The sequence below is a fragment of the Scyliorhinus torazame genome, chromosome 1 (genome assembly GCF_047496885.1).
Source record: "Scyliorhinus torazame isolate Kashiwa2021f chromosome 1, sScyTor2.1, whole genome shotgun sequence".
NCBI classification, from domain to species: Eukaryota; Metazoa; Chordata; class Chondrichthyes; order Carcharhiniformes; family Scyliorhinidae; genus Scyliorhinus; species Scyliorhinus torazame.
Genome location: NC_092707.1, coordinates 179,978,703 through 180,000,056, shown reverse-complemented (window position 1 = coordinate 180,000,056; position 21,354 = coordinate 179,978,703).

Below are 21,354 nucleotides of genomic sequence, written 5' to 3'. Positions count from 1 at the left end.
GAGGGTACTATGTTCATCTTTAATTGATTTTGTTCACAAAAGGCTTTTTGATGCAGCTGTTCTTGTACCAGATATTAAATGTAATTTATACTTCAGGGCAAATTATTCATAGACTTTACAAAATGAAGTGCTTAAAATACATTTGACTTATAATCAGATAGAGTCTTGCATTAGATGGCTTGAAATTATTACAAGACTGCTATGTAATTGAGGGATGCATGTGATTATTTGGGCAATAATGGATGCCTGAGATTAAGTACAACTCACCAATTTTATCTGCGTGCTCAGGTGGTTTTGACTGAATAGCACATGTGTAACAGTGTTTACTAGAAAAACAAACTTAATCAACAGGTTTCAATCGCATTAAAAGCTGCGAAAGCAAGATGCAGAGCGCGATTCGCTGGAAAAATTTATAAGTGATGGTGAGCGGGAATTGCTGGGAGCTTCCCGGCCCAGCGAGACCGGCAACGCTATTCAACATTAATTGGTCCACTTAGCGAGGCCTCACGGGCTTCTCGCCACAAATGAAGGCTCGTCAGCCGATTCGCCGGGATCGCGCTCCAGATCCCCCGCTAACAAGGTTGAGCAGCACTTAAACTGCACTTGCTCAGCCAACCCCAGCCAGCTCGCAACAATGGCACCAAGGAGACCAGCCCCTAGATTCGGGGGCGCAGATCTGGGGAGGCTGCGAGACGACGTGGAGGCCAGGAGGGATGTCCTGTTCCGCCTAGGGTCCCGGAGGGTTAACCATAGGGCAGCCAGTGCTGCCTGGGATGAGATGGCGGCAGTTGTGAACTTGGGGGGTGTGACCAAGGGGACTGGCCTCCAGTGTCGGGAAAAGGTCAATGATCTACTCTAGCAGGAGTAGACACCAACACCCCCAACAACCCCCTCCCAAGGGAACATCCACCCTCCAAAACCCCATGTGACGCCAAACCCTCCCTCCACCCCCTCCCCCTTCAACTTCCCCAACCCTCCCTTCACACACCCTTTCCCACCACTGTGAACCGCGTGTGTGGCTAACAATGTCCCTTCTGTGGCTCCTCAGGGAAAGCTCTCCCATAACCGCTGGGAAAGGCGCCCAGACTGGCAGAGGGGTGCAGGACTTAAGAATCCTCACCTCCTGCGAGCAGTGGGCTCTGGAGGTGACTGGGTGGCCGAGGACAAATCAGTCACCCACGCGGAGGTTGGCGGACGCCGCAGAGTTGAGGAATCTCCGGGCTCCACCTGGAGGACCTGTCAAACGTGAGTAGTGATTGCCTTACTGACTGACCAATCCCTCCCACTGACCACATGTCCATTCTCCTGCAGGTCGTCCAGCCGACAGTGTGGGCCCATTCCGGGCGGCCCCCTCTCCTGTCTCCGAGGAGAACACCTCGGAGGAGAGCTCCGAGGATGCAACCATTATAGTCGCGGTACAGTGTCATCCCCACCCTCCACCAGCACAAATACACACCTCGCGGCGGGAAATATTAATAGTCAGGTTTCAGCGGCACAATCTGTTGAGCACCACACTGTTGCTGATGCACATCAGGTGGAGACAGGAACCCCCAGGCGAGACAGCAGTCGAAGGGCTGCTGGATCCCAGCCTGATGCTGAGCCTGTGGAACAGAGTTACCCGGAGCTGAATGGGACACCGAGGGAGGTGTCAGCGACATTCCAGCAGATCCATAGCCACTTGGAGGAGTCCCATAGGCTACGGGTGCAGGAGATGGTGCCAGCAATGAGTGGCACCGAGGCCAATCCCACCCTAGTGGCGACCGCCGTGAAAACCTGATGCATGATGTCGGCACCATGAATGAAGGGGTCCACGGTGTCGCACAGTCAGTGACGGCCATGGCTGCGGGCCTCGGCAGAATATCCGACTCATAGAATCATTGAATTTACAGTGCAGAAAGAGGCCATTTGGCCTACCAAGTCTGCACCAGCCCTTGGAAAGAGCGCCCTACTGAAGCCCACACCTCCATCCTATCCCCGTAACCCAATAACCACAGCTAGCCTTTTTTGGAGACTAAGGGCAATTTATCATGGCCAATCCACCTAACCTGCACATCTTTGGACTCGCTGGGGCATGTCACCCAGTACCAGACCGACCTTGATGAGGTTCCACGGGACATGACCCACTCTCAGATGGGAATGGATGAGACACTGCGGAGCTTGTCCAAGTCACCGAGGAGCATTGCTGAGGGCGTCGACACAATGGTGCAGACATTGGGGGGCCGCCAGGGCTGGCAGAGCCAGATGATGCAGGGGCAGCTGTGGCTCTAGCCGGCTGCCCTCCGTCCCAAGGTGAATCCCAGGGCCCTTTGGACACTGACCAGGAGGAGCGGCCGCTGGATGGCAACCCGGACCCATCCCATGTAGTGGTGACGGTGGCCACCAACTCCCCCGAGTTCCACCTCTCTGAAGAGGCCATATTTTGGAGTCACCTTCGGAAGAGTAGGGGATTGTAAAACCCAATAAACACCTTTGTGCACGACCGGTATGATGCCACTGTTACCTTCTTCTGCAATGCCGACCTCTGAACCATTGGCCCATCTCTCCAGGCAGCCCCCTCCCCGGAGCTGTGTCCTATCCTCTGGGCGTTCGGATGTTGCGTGTGTGGTGTTGCCCCTTGCAGTGTTCAAGCTCAGTGTCCAGGCATCAAAGCGTGATTGGGATTCTAGGCAATGATCCACATGCTACATGGTCCGTCCACCCACGGGATTCCACTTGCGCTGTGTGAATTGCTCACTTAACCAGGATTGCCAATTCTGTATCAGCAATAGGCATCAGCCACATGGCCAAAGGCAGGCGATGGGGATTATGGAGATTTTGGGTGGTCGGTGGGGCAGCTGGGCAGGGACAAGAGTTTCTCCCGGAGCGGGTAAACCATCCAGGGGTTGGCATGGTGGTGCTGTGAGCTGTTGCCCCCTGGTTGCCCACCAGTGCCCAATCCCCCATTCTCCTGTGGCAGCCCACCCCTGCGGAGGGTCCCCCACCCCCCACGAGCACTGGGGTGGCATGCCCAGCACCCCCAGGCTCTTTGCCTGTGGGCAAGGATGGCTACTCACCTCCTCGGCTCCCCACAGAAGCCCTTCCGCCAGGTTCACGTTTTTCAAAAAGAGTACTAATCGGTGCCAGTGTGAGCACCTGCTGGGGAGGCCGCTGAATGACGCGGAGGCTGTTGGATATTGTATAGAAATTGGGCTTAAGTGGTCTTAATTGGTTTCTCGCCACACTACGGCGAGACGTTGATTTTGTGTACAGGAAAGGGCCGATTGCATCGCAAACCGTTTGGCGCCTGGCGTGGTTCTCGATTTTGGCAGAATAATTTCATTCAGTTTGGTACAGGCTTTATGACAATGCTAGTCACCAATGCACTCGACAATAATATGGCGGGGAAGACAGCATGCGCCTTCACTCCCCAACCCTACCCCCGGATGCCAGGTGGACATGCTTAAGTTTCTTATGCCTTACTACAGAAGGTGGAAACAGAACTCACTCATCTGGAGTCCCTGGGCATTACAAGGCCTGTCCATTTCGCCGCCTGGGCAGTGCCGGTCGTACCGATAATGAAGCCTGGTCACACAGTCCGCTTGTGTGGCAACTACAAACTAACAGAAAACACAGCATCCTGGTTAGACCGATACCCCATCCCCCGCAAAGATGATTTCTACGCGAAACCAGTGGGCGGACTCTCATTCACAAAATTGGACATGAGTCCCGCTTATTTGCAGCTGGAGTTGAATCTTGCCTCCCGACAATATCTAACTATAAATACACACAGGAGACTGTCTAAGTATACACGGTTGCCTTTTGCAGTGTCCTTTGCCTGCGCTATTTTCCAACGCGTAATGGAGAACATCTTGCGAGGATTTCCACATGTTGCTGTTTATTTGGACGATGTCTTTGTAACGGGAACGTCAGAGCAAGAGCATTGAGACAATTTGGAGGCTGTGCTAAAGTGTTCTCAGAGGCTGGAGTACATTTACATTGCACAAATGGATTTTTCAAGTGAAGGAAGTGATCTATCTTGGTTATTGGGTGGACGGTGAAGGTTTGCACCCTGTCACGGAGAAGAGAGTGCAATCCAGCAGGCCCCGCCCCGTCGGATGTTTCGGGTCTTCGTTCCTTTCTCAGCTTCGTAAATTACAGCGGGAAGTTTGTCCCAATCTGGCGGCCATGTTGGCCACATTATACCTGCTGTTGAAGAAGAATCACATATGGGTTTGGGGTCGACTGCAAGAAATCGCGTTTCAGCGGGTAAAGCAGCAGTTGTTGCCGTCCGGATTACTAACCCACTTTGATGCTGCAAAGCCTCTTTCAGCATGGTATCGGGGCAGTCCTGTCCCACAAGATGGAGAAATTGCATTCGGTGACGGGGCGTAGAATCGTTTTGACTCTGAAATCGGGAGTGGCGGCGGTTTTCGGATTCCCCGCCCTCTGAAAAGCGGCGTACAACAAAGAACAAGAACAAAGAAATGTACAGCACAGGAACAGGCCCTTCGGCCCTCCAAGCCCGTGCCGACCATGCTGCCCGACTAAACTACAATCTTCTACACTTCCTAGGTCCGTATCCCTCTATTCCCATCCTATTCATGTATTTGTCAAGATGCCCCTTAAATGTCACTATTGTCCCTGCTTCCACCACCTCCTCCGGTAGCGAGTTCCAGGCACCCACTACCCTCTGCGTAAAAAACTTGCCTCGTACATCTACTCTAAACCTTGCCCCTCTCACCTTAAACCTATGCCCCCTAGTAACTGACCCCTCTACCCTGGGGAAAAGCCTCTGACTATCCACTCTGTCTATGCCAGTCATAATGTTGTAGACCTCTATCAGGTCTCCCCTCAACCTCCTTCGTTCCAGTGAGAACAAACTGAGTTTATTCAACCGCTCCTCATTGCTAATGCCCTCCATACCAGGCAACATTCTGGTAGATCTCTTCTGCACCCTCTCTAAAGCCTCCACATCCTTCTGGTAGTGTGGCGATCAGAATTGAACACTATACTCCAAGTGTGGCCTAACAAAGGTTCAATACAGCTGCAACATGACTTGCCAATTCTTATACTCAATGCCCCGGCCAATGAAGGCAAGCATGCCGTATGCCTTCTTGACTACCTTCTCCACCTGTGTTGCCCCTTTCAATGACCTGTGGACCTGAACTCCAAGATCTCTTTGACTTTCAATACTCTTGAGGGTTCTACCATTCACTGTATATTCCCTACCTGCATTAGACCTTCCAAAATGCATTACCTCACATTTGTCCTGATTAAACTCCATCTGCCATCTCTCCGCCCAAGTCTCCAAACAATCTAAATCCTGCTGTATCCTCTGACAGTCCTCATCGCTATCCGCAATTCCACCAACCTTTGTGTCGTCTGCAAACTTACTAATCAGACCAGTTACATTTTCCTCCAAATCATTTATATATATTACGAACAGCAAAGGTCCCAGCACTGATCCCTGTGGAACACCACTGGTCACAGCCCTCCAATCAGAAAAGCATCCTTCCATTGCTACTCTCTGCCTTCTATGACCTAGTACGAAGTATAGGTCTCTGCAAGACGTGCCAGACCATTGACATGGATACCACTATTACACGTGAGAACACCACCCACCAGGTACGCGGTACATACTCGTGCGACTCGGCCAACGTTGTCTACCTCATACGCTGCAGGAAAGGATGTCCCGAAGCGTGGTACATTGGCGAGACCATGCAGACGCTGCGACAACGAATGAACGGACATTGCGCGACAATCACCAGGCAGGAATGTTCCCTTCCAGTCGGGGAACACTTCAGCAGTCAAGGGCATTCAGCCTCTGATCTCCGGGTAGGCGTTCTCCAAGGCGGCCTTCAGGACGCGCGACAACGCAGAATCGCCGAGCAGAAACTTATAGCCAAGTTCCGCACACATGAGTGCGGCCTCAACCGGGACCTGGGATTCATGTCACATTACATTCATCCCCCACCATCTGGCCTGCGTAATCCTACCAACTGTCCTGGCTTGATGTAATTCACACCTCTTTAACCTGGGGTTACCCCATCTCTGGATCTGTAAAGATTTAATCACCTGCGAATGGTCGCATTCCAAGCATTGTTTGGCATCTTTGAATTTGTCGATATATGTGTTTCTGGAACATACCTCTTCATTCACCTGAGGAAGGAGCAGCGCTCCGAAAGCTAGTGACATCGAAACAAACCTGTTGGACTTTAACCTGGAGTTGTAAGACTTGGTACTGTGCTCACCCCAGTCCAACGCTGGCATCTCCTCACCATTCTATGACCTAGCCAGTTCTGTATCCACCTTGCCAGCTCACCCCTGATCCCGTGTGACTTCACCTTTTGTACTAGTCTACCATGAGGGACCTTGTCAAAGGCCTTACTGAAGTCCATATAGACAACATCCACTGCCCTACCTGCATCAATCATATTAGTGACCTCCTCGAAAAACTCTATCTAGGAACTCTAGGAGTATGCCGCGCCAAGTATCCATGGCCTCAGGCCATTGCCTGAGGCCCGTGATGCGATGCTCCGTCCCCGACCAGCCAAGTTCCTGACGGTGTGGGTTATGTGGGCTCACACTATTCGGGAAACATGCGTGGCGGCTGCGGACTCAGTGTGGCGCTGCCACAGTCGGGAGAGGGTCGATCCGCGGGCAGGGAGGGGGCTTCATTCGGGGCTGGGGCACCGTGGCGGGCGGTCCGGGACTTGCGAGCGGCCGAAGGAGGGCATTACTTTTGCAGTCCAGGTCCGCGGGCTGAGTCCGACATGAAGCACGGCGCGGCCTCTACAGGCCGCCGCCGTATCCATGCGTGGCCACGGAACCAGAAAATCTCCGGGGTGTGTCGGCAATTAGAGCTGCGGGCTCTATGCTGCCTCCCTGGTAGCCCCCAGCAAACCGGTGAATCGGTGGCCATTTTGTGCCAGTTTCCCTGCCATAAAACACCACCGTTTTCACGCTGGTGTGGGGGACTTGTCTCTCAAATGGAGAATCCAGCCCGTGATGTTCGTTCGCAATTTTGCCAGTGGTTCTCAGTGAACCTCCGCCGTTATCCTGTAACAAAAGGGGCCGAACTCTTATCAGCTACAAGCTCAGGGCCACGTTGAACCACATTAGGACCAGGAGGCCGCTCCTTCTAAGAGCCAGTGCAGACTCGATGGGCTGAATGGCCTCCTTCTGCACTGTAAATTCAATGATTCTATGATTCAGCAGATTCCTCGTCCACAGAAATCACTTCTCCAGCCGCAGCAGCTACCAGATCCTGATACAGTGGATGCTTATTCTCGAGATCAGCAGCTGGCCCCGTGCTTCCAGTCTGCTTGGGTTGCAAAAGAGTCCCACGAAATAGGGACGCAGAGGTGACGGAGGTTTTCGACTCCTTCTCTGAGGTGGGCACGAAGTACGCCTCCAAGGGGGAGCACTCCGGTCCACAGCCCACTAACTTGCAGCCGTTATGTCGTTGGTCTCGGAAGCGCTGTTCACCATCTCATTATACGCCACCCGATCTGGCGCCTCCTGTGCATGACGCCCAGCCTGATGTCAAAATAGTCCAATGCCCTCTTTCGCCTTGGTCTTCGGTGGATTCCTCGGACTTTGGGGGGAAGGGATACTGTAACCTGTCTGGATCGTATTGGCTGGAGACAATTGGTTACCCCCTGATTCTTGGGGAATATGAGCTCGCCCAATGAGGGGGAGGGGACGGGGCAATCGTTAACTTTTCAGCTGTATAAATAGAGCTCGCCAGTGTGGATCCGGCTAAAGAGAGAGAACCAGTAGTGAACTGCTGGTGCTGTGTAAATATTGTAAATATAAGTTACTTTCTGTTTGACTCTACAAACTCGTGCTGGACGCTTCGTTGCTCTCACAAAACCTCCCTACTTTTATACTGTATCTCTTTAGCTACACAGGTCATAATTCCATTTGCCTTCCTTATTATCTGCTGCACCTGCATACTAGATTTCTGTGATTCATGCACGAGGACACCCAGATCCCTCTGCACTAAAACACGCTGAAGTTCCCCTTCATTTAGGTAATATGTTGCCTTTCCATTTTTCCGAGCAAAGTGGATAACCTCAAACATTTCCCCGTTAAACTTCATCTGCCAAATTTTGGCCCACTCGCCTAACCTATCTGTATCCATTTGTAAATTTCTTATTTCCTCATTGCAATTTATTATCTCACCTATTTTAGTGTCATCTGAAGATTTGGCTGCAATACCTTCAATGCCTATTTCCAAGTCATTAATACATATTGTAAATAGATGGGGCCTGAGGACAGAACCCTGTGGCACTGCACTAGTTACATCTTGCCAACCAGAAAAAAAAACATTTATCCTGACTTTCTGCCTTCTGTCGGTTAGCCAGTTCTCTATCCAAACTAATAGATTACCCCATATCCCATGTGATCTTACCTTTTGTATTAAACCTGTGTGTGGCACCTTACCAAATGCTTTCTGGACATCCCAAATATACTACAGGATCCTCAATATCCACTTGGTTTGTTACATCTTCGAAGAACTCCAGCAACTTAGTCAAACACGATTTACCCTTCATAAAACCACATTCACTCTGATGGATTGTGTTTCGACTTTCTAAATGTTCTGTTATTACTTGTATAGTAACGGATTCTAACAATTTCCCAACATCAAATATTAAACTAACTGGTCTGTAGTTTCCTATTTTCTGCCTCCCTCCTTTTTTGAATAAGGGGGTTTGTCATGGGAATGTCACTTTAAGAAATGTTTGTCTGCTCAAGTGGCTGCAGTGATGTCAGAGTGTGGGTGGAGCTGAGCTCTGGCTCTGCTATTTAGTTTTGCTTTGAGGAAAAGCTTGTGCGTGTCTGTGTTTTTTTTTGTTTTCTTTAGTGTTGGAGCTGCAGCCAGCCAAAGAAGGTGTAATTTTGATCTCTCTGCCATCTAAAGACTATCTCTAGATCATTTGGTGAATTCAGAGTGATAACTGCTCTCAGTAGAGAATTTAAACCTGCTGTGTTTCTGTAAAGAAGGTTATTTTTGTCTTATGGATGTTGCAAGGAAAGATTAAGAGTTACTTAGAGAGTACTGTATTCTTTGGGGGATTTATTGGTGTTGATAGTTGTTAAGATGTTTACTGTGGGTTTATAAAGTGATAACCGGTTTCATAAATAAACATTGTTTTAATTTAAAAGTACTGTAGAGTTCTGCTGCATTACACCTGCAGAGTAGGCCTGTGTGTTTCCCCATAACCACAATCTATTCAAAGTTATGGGTCAGGTGAACCCCATGATACACTTTGGAGCTCTCTAAACCCTGGCCCATAACAGGTTACAGTAGGGCCCTTAAAAGGGCGGCACGGCGGCACAGTGGTTAGCACTGCTGCCTCACAGCACCAGGGACCTGGGTTCAATTCCCTCCTTGGGTAGCTGTCTGTGTGGAGTTTGTACGTTTCACCCGTGTCTGTGTGTGTTTCCACTGGGTGCTCTGGTTTCCTCCCATGGCCCAAAGATGTGCAGGCTAGGTGGATTGGCCATGATAAATTTCTCCTTAGTGTCCAGGGATGTGCAGGTTAGGTTATGGGGTTACGGGTATAGGGTGGAGTGGATTGGTGCAAATTCAATGGGCCGAAGGGCCTCCTTCTACAGTACGGATTCTATGACTATGATTAGCAATTTTCCAATCCACTGGAACTGTTCCCGCATTCAGTGAATTTTGGAATATTATAACCAATGGATCCACTATTTGTGCTGCCACTTCCTTTAACACCCGAGCATGTAGGCCATCAGGCCCTGGGAACTTGTCTGCCTTCAATCCCAATAGTTTGTTTAGTACCTTTTTGCTATTGATGACAATTGTTCCAAGTTCCACGCTTTCGGATCGTGTTTTCGTGATCCTTAAGGGGGAGGGGGAGCAGCCCCAAGTCGTGGTCCACATAGGTACCAACGACATAGGTAGGAAAAGGGATAGGGATGTAAGGCAGGAATTCAGGGAGCTAGGGTGGAAACTTAGACCTAGGACAAACAGAGTTATTATCTCTGGGTTGTTACCCGTGCCACGTGATAGCGAGATGAGGAATAGGGAGAGAGAGGAGTTGAACATGTGGCTACAGGGATGGTGCAGGAGGGAGGGTTTCAGATTTCTGGATAATTGGGGCTCATTCTGGGGTCGGTGGGACCTCTACAGACGGGATGATCTACACTTGGACCAGAGGGGAACCAATATCCTGGGGGCAGGGGGGGCGGGGGGGGGGGGGGGGGGAGGAAGGTGGTTTAAAGTGTGTCTTCTTCAATGCCAGGGGTGGGTGAACTTGCGGCATGGGTTGGTACCTGGGACTTCGATGTTGTGGCCATTTCGGAGACATGGATAGAGCAGGGACAGAAATGGTTGTTGCAGGTGCCGGGGTTTAGATATTTCAGTAAGCTCAGGGAAGGTGGTAAAAGAGGGGGAGGAGTGGCATTGTTAGTCAAGGACAGTATTACGGTGGCAGAAAGGACGTTTGATGAGGACTCATCTACCGAGGTAGTATGGGCTGAGGTTAGAAACAGGAAAGGAGAGGTCACCCTGTTAGGGGTTTTCTATAGGCCTCCAAAAAGTTCCAGAGATGTAGAGGAAAGGATTGCAAAGATGATTCTGGATAGGAGCGAAAGCAACAGGGTAGTTGTTATGGGGTACTTTAACTTTCCAAATATTGACTGGAAACACTATAGTTCGAGTACCTTAGATGGATCTGTTTTTGTCCAATGTGTGCAGGAAGGTTTCCTGACACAGTATGTAGATAGGCCAATGAGAGGCGAGGCCATATTGGATTTGGTACTGGGTAATGAACCAGGACAGGTGTTAGATTTTGAGGTAGATGAACACTTTGGTGATAGTGACCACAATTCGATTACGTTTACTTCAGTGATGGAAAGGGATAGGTATATACCGCAGGGCAAGAGTTATATCTGGGGGAAAGGCAATTATGATGCGATGAGGCAAGACTTAGGATGCATCAGATGGAGAGGAAAACTTCAGGGGATGGGCACAATGGAAATGTGGAGCTTGTTCAAGGAACAGCTACTGCGTGTTCTTGATTAGTATGTACCTGTCAGGCAGGGAGGAAGTGGTCGAGCAAGGGAACCGTGGTTTACTAAAGCAGTCAAAACACTTGTCAAGAGGAAGAAGGAGGCTTATGTAAAGATGAAACATGAAGGTTCAGTTAGGGCACTCGAGAATTACAAGTTAGCTAGGAAGGACCTAAAGAGAGAGCTAAGAAGAGCCAGGAGGGGACATGAGAAGTCTTTGGTAGGTAGGATCAAGGATAGATATTTTTCTTTCTCTCTCTTTCTATAGATATGTCAGGAATAAACGAATGACTAGGGTAAGAGTAGGGCCAGTCAAGGACAGTAGTGGGAAGTTGTGCTTGGAGTCCGAGGAGATAGGAGAGGTGCTAAATGAATATTTTTCATCAGTATTCACACAGGAAAAAGACAATGTTGTCGAGGAGAATACTGAAACTCAGGCTACTAGACTAGAAGGGCTTGAGGTTCATAAAGTGGACGTGTTAGCAATTCTGGAAAGTGTGAAAATAGATAAGTCCCCTAGGCCGGATGGGATTTATCCTAGGATTCTCTGGGAAGCTAGGGAGGAGATTGCTGAGCCTTTGGCTTTGATCTTTAAGTCATCTTTGTCTACAGGAATAGTGCCAGAAGACAGGAGAATAGCAAATGTTGTCCCCTTGTTCAAGAAGGGGAGTAGAGACAAACCCGGTAACTATAGACCAGTGAGCCTTAGTTCTGTTGTGGGCAAAACCTTGGAAAGGTTTATGAGAGATAGGATGTATAATCATCTGGAAAGGAATAATTTGATTAGAGATAGTCAACACGGTTTTGTGAAGGGTAGGTCGTGCCTCACAAACCTTATTGAGTTCTTTGAGAAGGTGACCAAACAGGTGGATGAGGGTAAATCAGTTGATGTGGTGTATATGGATTTCAGTAAAGCGTTTGATAAAGTTCCCCACGGTAGGCTACTGCAGAAAATACGGAGGCATGGGATTCAGGGTGATTTAGCAGTTTGGATCAGAAATTGGCTAGCTGGAAGAAGACAAAGGGTGGTGGTTGATGGGAAATGTTCAGACTGGAGTCCAGTTACTAGTGGTGTACCACAAGGATCTGTTTTGGGGCCACTGCTGTTTGTCATTTTTATAAATGACCTGGAGGAGGGCGTAGAAGGATGGGTGAGTAAATTTGTAGATGACACTAAAGTCGGTGGAGTTGTGGACAGTGCGGAAGGATGTTACAAGTTACAGAGGGACATAGATAAGCTGCAGCGCTGGGCTGAGAGGTGGCAAATGGAGTTTAATGTAGAAAAGTGTGAGGTGATTCATTTTGGAAGGAATAACAGGAAGACAGAGTACTGGGCTAATGGTAAGACTCTTGGCAGTGTGGATAAGCAGAGAGATCTCGGTGTCCATGTACATAGATCCCTGAAAGTTGCCACCCAGGTTGAGAGGGTTGTTAAGAAGGCGTACAGTGTGTTAGCTTTTATTGGGGGAGGGATTGAGTTTCGGAGCCATGAGGTCATGTTGCAGCTGTACAAAAGTGTGGTGCGGCCGCATTTTAGAGTATTGCGTGCAATTCTGGTCGCCGCATTATGGGAAGGATGTGGAAGCATTGGAAAGGGTGCAGAGGAGATTTACCAGCATGTTGCCTGGTATGGAGGGAAGATCTTATAAGGAAAGGCTGAGGGACTTGAGGCTGTTTTCGTTAGAGAGAAGAAGGTTAAGAGGTGACTTAATTGAGGCATACAAGATGATCAGAGGATTGGATAGGGTGGACAGTGAGAGCCTTTTTCCTCGGATGGTGATGTCTAGCACGAGGGGACATAGCTTTAAATTGAGGGGAGATAGATATAGGACAGATGTCAGAGGTAGGTTCTTTACTCAGAGAGTAGTAAGGGCGTGGAATGCCCTGCCTGCAACAGTAGTGGACTCGCTAACACTAAGGGCATTCAAATGGTCATTGGATAGACATATGGACGATAAGGGAATAGTGTAGATGGGCTTTAGAGTGTTTCACAGGTCGGCGTAACATCGAGGGCTGAAGGGCCTGTACTGCGCTGTAATGTTCTATATTCGATTACCTCTGCATTACCTGTTAGTATTGGGATGGCACCACTGTCCTCCACCATGAAAACCGAGACAAAATATTGATGTAGCGCCTTTGCCAGTTCTGTGTTTCCCCCACTATTAACTCCCTGGTCTCATCCTCCAAGGGACCAACATTCACTTTAGCTACTCTCTTCCCTTTTATAAACTGACAGTAGCTCTTGCTGTCCTTTTTATATTTCGAGCTAGTTTTCTTTCATAATTTAACTTTGAACTTTTAAATCCATTTTTCGTAACCCTTTGCTGAACTTTAAAAGTTTCCCAATCTTCCAGCCTGCCACTGACCTTTGCAACATGGCAAGCCTTAGTTTTGTCTTTATTATCTTTAACTCCCTTGCTTAACCTTGGATGTGCTTGCTGCTCTTACAATCTTTCTTCCTCTCTGGAGTGTAGTTTAGTTGGGAGAAACTGAATATCTCCTTTAACAATTGCCACTGCTCATCAACTGTCCGACCTTTTAATCTTCCTGCCCACTCCACTCGGTGCTCATGCCAACATAGTTACCTTTTTTAACTCCAGAATGCTAGTGTGGGACTCCAGTTTCTCACTGTTAAATCTGAAATTCCATCATGCTATGTTCACTCTTCCCTTGGGGATCTTTAACTATGAGGCCATTAATTAATTCCTCCTCATTGCACAATACCAAACCCAGGATAGCCTGCTCCCTGGTTGATTCCACAACATATTGTGCCAAGGAACAATCTCTAATACAATCAATGAACTCTCTTTCGAGGCTACCCTTGTTGATTTGATCAATCCAGTCAGTATGCATATTAAAATCACCCATGATTATTCTTACAAACCTCCAATATTTCCTGGTTTATACTGTGCCCCACTGTGGAACAACTGTTTGGGGCCTATAGATTACTCCCAATCGAGATTTCTTTCCTTTGTTCTTTATTATTTCTACCCAATCTGATTCCACATCTTGATCTCCAGTGCCTAAATCATTTCTCACTACAGCACTGATTCTTTCCTTTACTAGCAAAGCGACACCACCTCCTTCACCTTTCTGTCCATCCTTCCAAAGTTCTGAGTATCTTTGGATATTCAACTCCCAAACCTGGGGTGGGATTCCGCTCAACGTGCCCCGCCCCCCCCCCCCGGTGATTCGCCCTGGCGATTCTCCGCGCTCGACGATCCGAATACCCGCCGAGACCCGCCGGCGTCGTTCGTATGTGGTCCTACCCAGTGGGACCTCGCCATTCTGGCTGTGGGGGCCGTCCTGGTGTGGAGGAGGGGGGATTCTACTCCAGGGGGGACCTACACGGTGGCCAGACCCGCGATCGGGGGCTACCAATCGGTGGGAGGGCTAATCCCTGGGGGGCTTATGTTCCTCCGCGCCGGGCCCCTGTAGGGCTCTGCTATGTTGCCCGGGGGCTGGCCCGGAGAAGGCAACCCACGCGCATGCGTGGACCCATGCCGCCCATGCTGGCGCCCGTATCGGCAGCTGGAGCTACATGAAGTACTCCAGTGCCGTGCTAGCCTCCTGTGCGGCGCAGGATCGCTGCTCCTAGGGGCCAGATGATGCCGTCGTAAAATGCTCCGGCGTTTACGACGGCGTCAACACTTAGTCCCATTATTGGAGAATCCTTGTAACCCTGGTCTCCTTGTAACCATGGGCTGGATTCTCCACCCGCTGCTTCACATTTCTGTTTCAGCGGGATGCTCCATTATGTCGGACGGTAATGGGATTTCCCATTGTGGGGAAGCCCCACGCCGTCGGGGAAACCGGCAAAACGGAGCATCCCCACGGCGGAGAATCCAGCCCCATATCTCATTAATCATCACCAAATCATACCCCTTTGTTTCTATTTGCTAGCTCATTAATTTTGGTCAAAATGCTTTGTGCATTCAGACACACAGCCTTTATGTTTCTTCTATTATCAAATTTTCCTACACCTGTCTGATTCCTTGGGACAATATTACTTTCACACGGTCTGTCCCTTCCTTTTATTTTCTGGAAACAATCCACTTCACCATTAACCTGCAGTCCTACCTTCTCCTTTAACTTTGATCTTCTAATTTTCCGTACAGCTGAACTCCTCCCCCCACTTTTTAATTTGTTTCGGTTGGTTGGCTAGTGGCCAAAGGATTGGCCAGAGGCAGTATTCTGCCCGGCAACCAACAGTGATTGGTCCCTGTCAGATGAGGAGCGAATCCAGGAGAGGTCACAGGACCCTCAAGGTGGAAGCAACTCTTTCTGTCTGCTCTGCCACCTACTGTCTGGCAGTCAACACTTCGAGAGACTGAAAGATTAAGCTGTCTCTCGCTCTCTCTCTCTCAAATGCCGGCTGCCTGCTATTTCTGTGAGTCTACAGTGAAAGCCATTGCAAGCTGTAAGAAAAGATGACATCCATCTGAAAGCCTCGGCTGAAGAATAATCAAACTGCAAGATGTCCATCTGAGACAAATCCTTTTACTTCCATCATTATCTTACACCCCTCTTTCCCCTCTGTGTTTGTTTCTTTGTGTGTGTAGAGGATGGGTGAATTAAAAGGGGAAGTATTAGAGATTAGATAGCAGTTAACCAGTTGTATTTGTTACCTATTATTGTTAATAATAACTTTTAAATTTACAAACCTGATAATTATTGGGCAGCTGAAGATCTTTTAAATTAAAAATTAATTTGAAACGTGTTGCAACTTTGGGTCAGGCGGGGCTGGAATTGACCACGTACAGGCCCAGGGTGTCGTAACAATTGTATGAAAATTGAAATTTTATGTTTCATAAATTTATCTTTCCTGTTTATTTTCTATTATGTTCCGAGTGATTGGGGCAGTCAAATCTTTTTCACTTGTTTATGTGCACTGAGGAGTCGCTGAGAGGACACACAAGAACCAGAGCATTAGGGAAAGGGTTAATTTGAAGAAGTGAAATTCTGCACGGGCTGTCCTAATGTTCGCATAAATGCCTGTGGATTTAATGGAGAGTCCTGTGCTCCAGCTCGTGACCTCAGCCTCAAATGGCCTTCAATGGGCTCACTTACGTTGCTCTGACGAAGGAGACACCAGCACCATGCCATCACCCAATTAATTTGGGAGACAGCAGGTCACCCAACAAGTAATGTCAGCCTGCCATTACCGACAGTGACGAGCTTCCAAGGGGTGACGGGATTTCCACCCACGACGGGACTGGAACCAGAAATACCAAGTACCACCCAGTTCCTGCTTTGGCCAGCTTCTTGCCACTGAAATCCCACCTGATTTGTGCCATCAACTGCAGCGAAATTCGGAGCAATGGTACAAAAGAACACCACGGATACTAATCAGTGGAATGACAGAGATATTTAGCAATGGAGAAAGGGTAAAAATCAGGTGAACGTCACTTAACGTATGGGCATTTAATTCTCACAGTAATCCAGACCTTCAGCCTGATGGAACTGTATATTTGAATCTGAAATTGTGAATTATTTAATTAACAACATGATGTAAACTGTACCTGATGTGAAACAAGTCTTTGTATTTCAAACGTTTAATTTAGTAAATTCTGTAAGTAAATGGTATTGATATCAGATTACATTTAATTTGTATAATTGTAGCTTTGAAAGTTCTACCTTCAGACAGCCTTTTAGGACTGCAACAAAAAATAGTAAAAGGAGAAAGTATAGCCATCTAAGATGGCCACCTGCAAAGGACCATGGGAATTATGGCCAACCCAAGACTCAGACAGATACACAGCCTATGTGTATCTAAAATACAGGTAACCAGACCTGATCAAAACCCCCGCTTGTTTGCATTTTAATGGCCCATTTTCCAAGGACAATAGATCTGTAATCAAGCAACCAGTACAGCCACAGACTGATTGGCGCCAATCCCCTTACTCAGAAAGCACAACTGCCAAGGTCAATGACTGCTAAGGTCCCACCCAGCTACCAAGGCACCCGCCCCTTTATTGGCCGAAATCGAAGAGAGTGATCAGAGCCCTGTCGAACTATTGAGACCAAGGTTAAGGACCGCCCCAAATAGCGCGCAATCCCAGAGGGATAAAAGAGAGCGCAGCCATGTGCTCTGTCCCTTTTGGATCCGGCCTGTGCCAACCCAATTGTAGCAGGAACAGCCAGCCAAGTTCAAGACCAACGATCGCTATCTGACGGATGAGCCCAGCAGAGACAGAGCCACTTTCTTCGAACCAGCCAAGTGAAATCCAGATAAAGGCCTTAACCATTTGCACAGTCCGGTCGCCCTGAAGTTAAGTCTAGGTTATTGTAGCTGATAGGTGTAGTTTAAGTCGTAGTAGATATTGTGCTTGCATGTTGAGATAACTCTTGTGTACGTAAATAAACCATCTTTTGAACTAACTAACTGATTGTGTGGTCATTTGATCGATATAAGGGAAGGCTTGTGGTTCACTAAGATAAATAGAAATACCCACAGTATTGCGACGCTGTTGGGACCGAAACAGAGCAACAAAATAAAGTACAAACTTGCATTTATTTCATTCTTTATCACATCCCCAGGATGTCTCAAAGTCATTGAACAGCTGAAGAACTCATGGTAATTTATTTAATAACCGTGATTGCTGGAGCGCTGAGGTTTGTTGCTTAACAGTATGCTGATTCAGTGATTGTATTGTGGCTGACTCGATAAAATCTCCTTCATGACAAAAAATAGCTGTTTTTAATCACACTCAGTAGACTGCAGTGTATGACTAACGGAAAAGGAAAGAGGCCAGAAAGGAAGGTATTGAGTGTAGGAGGACAATACACAGCATCCATTAAACTCACCAGCTTTAAAGTAGTACATCCTGTAACACCTGGCTTTGGAAGGCTTTTTTTTAATGCACGAATATTTTATTTTTGGCTGTCAATATTACTTCCAACTCTTCCTTTACTGGCTGGTGGTTTCCACCTCTGTTCTCTTTTTTAAGATAAAGATAGATAGATTTTTGAAGAATAAAGGGATTAAGGGTTATGGTGTTCGGGCCGGAAAGTGGAGCTGAGTCCACAAAAGATCAGCCATGATCTCATTGAATGGTGGAGCAGGCTCGAGGGGCACAGATGGCCTACTCCTGCTCCTCGTTCTTATGTTCTTATATTCTCTTGTCATTTGCGAATTTCAAGAATATGAATTTGAATATGTATTAAAGATGAAGGAGGCACAGCCACCATGCCATCACCCAATTCATTCAAAATATTGCAGTCTGTCATGTGCAGAGAGGGCAAGTCCAAGGCATTAACTTCTTTACTGGGAGACGATTCCACAGGCACCAACTTCCCTCCAGTAAATCGCTCAATACCCGTTCCTCACATGTGAGAATATACAGGATGGAATTCTCCGGCCGTAGGGATTCTCTATTTCCGCCGGTAGTGCACCCCCTCCTGCGGGTTTCCCGGCAGCGTGGATTAAATGGTAAATCCCATTGACAAGAGTCGGGATTAGAGAATCACGCCACCAGTGAACGGCACACCGCTGAGAAATACGCGGCTGGGGGTAACTGGAGAATACCGCACAACAAGATATTTGACCATGGATGCATCATAGTTGAGCCCAATCTTTTCCTCAGCCAAATTCCACAAGCATGCATTTCCAGCAGGATCACCGGAAAGTGGTGGGATTGGTACTCTGGCTGGAAAGTGATGAGACTGGCACTCTGGTTGGTTATTCTCCCTACAAAAAGGTGCCTCCCCCGTTGCACCTGTAAAAGATTTTTAGCCTGTTCAGACAGTTAAATCTTCCGAATTTGTTTTTCATCAGGGTGTAATAGACTCCATTTTAATTTGGAAATTCTGTTCGGAACAAAAATCCATGCTCCTTGCTGTTCTGACTTTGGAGTCACAGAACCCATGCATTTCTTTTGTAGCCAATTTTAACCTGGCTGCCACCGGGTACCAGCTGGTGACTGAACCCAGATCCTCCTGCTCTTTCCAGCTTAGATGCTGGAGAAACGGACCGAGCTTTTAGGGCGAAGAGTCATTTATTTAAAATGGAACTTTGTTTGAATATATTCCAAACAATGATCATACAAGAGCAGGGAAGTCCCAGGCTGAAAGCCCAGAAGACCAGAAGGAGTAAGTGGAAAAAGAAGGTAAAATATCACGATTAAAGGAGAATCATTCAGGGAAATCATTCCCATGATTTACTTTTCCACTTTCTTTAGCAGTGCAGTGCGGAGAATCCACAGAGACCTGCTGGGACAAAAACAGAAAATGCTGGAAAAGTTCAGCAGATCTGGCAGCATCTCTGGAGAGAGAAAATAGAGTTTCAGATTCCAGCATTCACAGTATTTTGCTTTGATTTTAGAAACCTACTTAGGCATTGGTTGGTCGGTGTAAATTCTGTTCTTTCTTCAGACACAGGCCCCAAAGGGTATTCTTGATCCTAACACAACTCCCAATTACAATTCATTCTCCTCGGAACGGCTGGCTAAATGTTGGGTGGAGATTTCCATTGCTTGAACAGGCTCACAAACATTTTAGAGAGAGACAACAGTGACACCTTTTGGTGGATCTGAGCATTACAATATTTGCCATGAGTTCTTTTTGCCATGTAAATTCGGGCTGGAATTCTACAGCCATTGGGATTCGCTGGCGCGATTCCCCGGCCTCGTAACATCAGCAGAGAATCCAGCCCACTCTTTCTCCTTAAAACCTCAACTTTTTCTGAAATTCTGTTCATTGTTTTGTCAAAACTTATCTTTCCGAAATTTGTTCATCAGTCCTTGAATAAGAAAACTGCAAATATAGCCCCCGGAATTAAAAGATTGCACAAGCCTGCTCTACACCATCCCTCTCATGGTCCACAGCACTTCCATATTTCATATCATTTGTAAATTTTGAATGTATGACTTCTACATCAAGATCTGTGACCTTCGTATACATCAGGACGAGCAGTGATCCTCACCCCAGTGAACTTCACTTTAAACCTTCCTCCAGTCTGAAAAACAACTGTTCACCACTACTCTCTATTCCCTGCCACTGAGACAATTTTGTCTCCATGTTGCCATTTGCCACTTTTATCCCATTACCTGTAACTTTCCTCAAAATTCTGTTATGTGGCACTTCATCAAATGTCTTTGGAAGTCCATGAACACGGCATTAAGAGAATTACCCACATCAACCTTCTCTGTTACCTCATCAAAAAACTCAAGCAAGTTAGTTAAGCATAATTTGTCCTTAAGAAATACATGCTGACACTCCTTCATTAACTAGCATTTGCCCCTTTGGTCTTTTCAAAGAAGTGTGAGCTTCCACTTACATTCCTGCATGGTGAACCTTGGAGACCTCTGACCTCTAGCTGCTCACTCTCTCCGGGAGTCTTGCAGATTAACTTGTTTCAGGAATATATTTTGGAAACCTTCCCTATCAAAACCACTCTCCGAGGCAATGCAAATCACCAATATTCTACCTTGTATCCAGGTAGAAATGCTGATCAAATATCTTGAAGACCCCTATCCCTCTTTTACCTTGGAAATAATGGGCAGTTTTAAAGTGTAAGTATTTAAAATCCAATATTTTCGACACCTTCCTGGGACATTTGAGACTAGCAATCTAACCACTGTAAACGCAGATGCTTCTGCCATTGTCTCCAAGTGTGAACAAATCACACCATTGTCCCACCCCACCCCTCCATTGGTCGGGCCCTATGCCTAGGCACGGTGTGTTTCATTGTAAGCCCACCTCTATCATGAGCAACGTTCCAAGAGACCTGTCAATTATTTTTTTGTTAAGTCTACCTGTGTCAAAATCAGTTGGGACTGAATAGTTTGCGATTCACACTTCAGGTGGGGATGAAATTCGGTAAGCAAGTCGGGACATGCAAATGGGTCAGCACTGTGGTGTTGGGTGCTCTGAGGTACAGATGAACCAACACGGTTGCAATTGGTACAACGCAGTTTTATTCCAACTTGTTATTTACAGATCTGTCTTGGTACTCCGCACATGGTGAATCTCTGAGTGTCTTGTTAATCAGGTCCTGTCCTTGTCCTTGTCTCCAGATGGACTGCTCACCAGGTGTCGTGTTTCTTGTCTTATACTGTCTCTGTCCTTGTCTGTGATTGGCTGTCGTGTTATGTGTGCTAATTGGTCTGTTGGTCTGTCTATCATGATGTGTGTGTTTGAATATCATGACATCCCCCTTTTTTACAAGATTATGTGCCTACGTGGTTATAAATATGAATGTGTCCTGAGTGCAGCTAAAGGTGTGTGTGCGTGATATTTACAGCATGTACATGTGGCGTAACTATATACATGGGGCGATGTCGGGTGTGGCATGTTAACGAGGTTGTACCATAACAAAAGAAGAAAAACTTT